The sequence below is a fragment of the Equus quagga genome, chromosome 11, assembly GCF_021613505.1.
Source record: "Equus quagga isolate Etosha38 chromosome 11, UCLA_HA_Equagga_1.0, whole genome shotgun sequence".
Lineage (NCBI taxonomy): Eukaryota > Metazoa > Chordata > Mammalia > Perissodactyla > Equidae > Equus > Equus quagga.
Window position 1 is genome coordinate 90214429 of NC_060277.1, and position 3409 is coordinate 90217837.

Here is a 3409-nt window from a genome sequence, read left to right on the forward strand (position 1 = left end):
TGTTGATTGGGATACCACCTGGAGTGTAATCTCAAGTTCTTCTCTTTTCCCCTCCCTAAATCGAAATAATCATTTAGCAGTCCACTCCCCTGAGCAATTACAAAATCAGTGTTAAATAGTTAAATAAGCCACATGAGGGGGTCCTTTAAAGTTTAAAACTCAGATGAAGGGAATTTTAGACCTTGTGACTGGCAATGTTGGAAGGCTATGAATCTGGTTTCCCTTTTATTTGCAATCTATATTTGAAAAAGAACTACATTATTTACTTTAGAGACATTGAATGTTCAATGTGGAATTTTTTTAATTGAAAGAGATGTTAGAGATTATTTAATCCAACACTTTTTTACAGATGAGAGAACTAAAAGTTGATAGAAATGGGTAAAATTCAGATCTCCCAACACCTTCTTTTCAGTGCTTTTTCCAGCGTGCATGGGGCCTCAGTGTGTGTGTGTTTATATTTACATTTGGTCTGAAACCCTCTCCTACCCTTGGGCTGAGTGGCAACAAATCATAAATTTTTGATATCTAAGTTTCTCATTTAAAAATTCTACTTACTGCTATTGATATTTAATCAGTACCTATCAGATGATTGCTCTCGAATTTTAAACCTGGGATTATAGATTGGGGATATTCAGTAAAGAGAATTTGTGCCTTCCCTTTAGAGAATTTTTGAAAAGTATAGATCAGCTTGATAAAATTATAATTCATCTATCTTTAGTTAGACATCTTAATCTCAGCCAAGCCTAATACGCTTCTCTAATTATAGTGATATATTTTCCAAATTACAAGTCAAGACTCGTGGCCCGACACACACTCCTAGGATTCTGGATGTTTGGTACAGCAATATTATTTGCCTAATGGTAAGAGAAATTCTGCTCTGGAGCACATGAAAAATCAAGTGTTTCTCTCATAAGCCATTCCCAAAATATTCTACCCAGTTTCTTGCAATTTCTGTGCTCAAGTGATTATAAAATTAAAAACAACTCATTTTTTATGACAAATGGAATTAATGTTCATTACATAAAAAATACAAATGAGCAAGAAGAAAATACCGAACGAATAATATAAATTTTTTTGATGCAGAGGAAGGGGCGTTTCAATTTAAAATTCTTCCATACTTAGACAATCAAATCCCATTCTTCCTTGTTTATAACTAGAAAACCCAAACACTAGAAAATCAGCATTTTAAGAGTCATTGAATAAAACTTCCGTGTTCTTAAAAAAACGCGGCCCGAGTTTTAGGAATCTGTACAATAAACATGAAATCAGTCCCCTGCTCACTCCCACCCTCAGCCCATTCCACAAACCCATCTTCCCTCCCTCTCTCACACACATTGGGACTTTACAAATACCCTTTTTCAATTCCGTTCCTTCTAAAAGGGGAGTGGGGGAGAGGGCACGAGAGTCAACTTGGAGGAAAAAGGCTACAACCAGATTTTGCGTCTATTAAGCTCAAAGCCTCTAGGCCTAACACGTAAAGCGGGTTTGTGCCGGAGGAGCACAGCTGGTGTACACAGCCGGCTCCGCAGATACCCCACTCCTCAGTGAGTTGCGGCTTAACTTCCTTCTAGCAGGTGCAGAGTGCAGACCCCTCAGTTTGGAGGGGAAGGCGGAGCCCCAACTGGTGTTTTTCCAGGAAGCGCTCCTGGAGTGCAGAGGAAAGGGGAGAGGGGAAGGCCGGCAATGGGCGTTTCATTCATTGCTCCTCTTTCCCCTCCTCCCCGCTTCCCTCCGCCTAGACTTTCTCTCCCCTTTTCCCAGCGCGAGTTTGACGTCGGTCTCCTGGATACCAGACAGCCAATCGCCTGATTGCTAAGGGAGAAGCGTAGCCAATCAGGCGTCGTTGCTACCTGTCAGTAATATTTTTAGCCGAGAGGGACGCTTGGTTCCACTCCCAGGGTAACTTCGTGTATTTCTCTGCTGCAGGTTGTGAAAAGGGGCGCTCACCCACACCCTTGAGTCCCTCTCTTTCCCGGGCTCCCTGCTTACCCACCCATATTTCAACCATCAATTATCTTAAATGCACATTACAGGAAGGCACCGTGTTTATTATGTGTATTTATGTTAAAGTAGGCACTTGAAATACACGCATGCATAGGTATACTTAGATACGTACGCAATTTGGCACGGAGATCTGGGTTGGGACATTTGGAATAAAATGTGATTCTCCTTACGGTCTCAAGCCACCCCCACGTCCGAGTTGCTGCTAGGTCGCACGGGGAGGTCTGATGTGCGATACGGAGGCAGTTAAACTGTCACCTGGGCGGGAGGTGTGGCCAGGTGATCTCTCTCTTCCCCACCCCCAGCCTGGCGCCGAAGCTTTGGGTTCTGCAGTTGCCACTCTCTGGGTGGCAGTTGGCCTAGGCCCCTGAGGTGATTAATATTCAATTAATCGGGTGCACGAGTGCCTGTCACAGCTTGCCCTTTCTCTAGGCTCTCCCGGGTGCACTGGAGGCCGACTTGGTAGCTCGTCCACGAGTGGGATTCACCTCGGCCACAGTCCCACTCGGGTGGGGCATTTTTCGTAAACTCTCTCCTCCCTCTCGAGGCCTTGGGCTCTCCTCCCCTGCCGCTTTGCCACCTGCTTCGCTCCCCTCCCCCCTTCTCTCCAGCTCTCTCCGCCTGGACAGAGCGTCAGCCACCCCACCCCATCTCTGTCGCCCTCACTGACACGTCTCTCCCCCAATCCCTTTCCAAGTTTTCTCTTAGTCCCGCCCACAGTGGCTCCAGGCGTCGACTCATTGGCCATCCTGGAGCCAGGGGGCGTGGCCTTTCCCGCCCCGGCCCCCCCCGCAGCCGGTCCGGACGTGGGCAGGCGGGACTCGGCCAATGGCGTCGGGGGGCAGGGCAGGGGCGGAGCCGGCCGGCGAGGGCCGGGCGCGGGCTGGGCGGGAGGGGAATGGTTACACCACCCGCAGCTGTGTGACGCGGGGCGGGCGCGCGCGCACCCCGACGGGCGGGGAGGAGGCTATAAAACGAGAGGCGGGGCGCGCGCCGCGGCAGAAGGAGCGAAGCTCTGGCCCGGCGCGGAGTGGGCGCTTTACGGGGACGCTGGGCCGGGCTCCGGGCTGTGTGGAGAAGTGAGCGCGCTCGCCTGCCCCCGTCCCCGCCACCCCGAGCCAGAAGGGCCGAGGCCCCGTCCTCCACGGCCCCGCCCGGCCGCGTCGCGCACTCGGTCCGCTCGCCGCTGCCGACTCTCGTGCCCCCGCCCTGCCGCCCCCTCGCCCCCGCCCAGCGGCCGGGTCTGTGGCGGACGCAGCCCCGAAGCAGCCCGTAAGTATCGAGGGGCGGCGGGCGGGCGCGGTCCGGAGGAGGAGGGGCTGCAGCGGCGGCGAGCCCCGGGCCCTCCGCGCTCCTCCGGGGCTCCTCGGGGCGGCGGCGGCGGCGCGGAGGGGAGCGGCGCCGGGGG

General features: G+C 52.1%; 1 protein-coding gene across 1 annotated transcript in view; it reads left to right on the forward strand.

Annotated features, from left to right (window-relative positions):
* The first annotated feature begins 2995 nt into the window (after positions 1–2995).
* Positions 2996–3409, forward strand: part of TOB1 (transducer of ERBB2, 1) — a 4079-nt gene continuing 3665 nt past the window's right edge. Inside the window, exon 1 of the mRNA XM_046677135.1 lies at positions 2996–3273. The gene's annotated coding sequence lies outside the window, so the exon portion shown is untranslated. The remainder of the gene's footprint in view (positions 3274–3409) is intronic.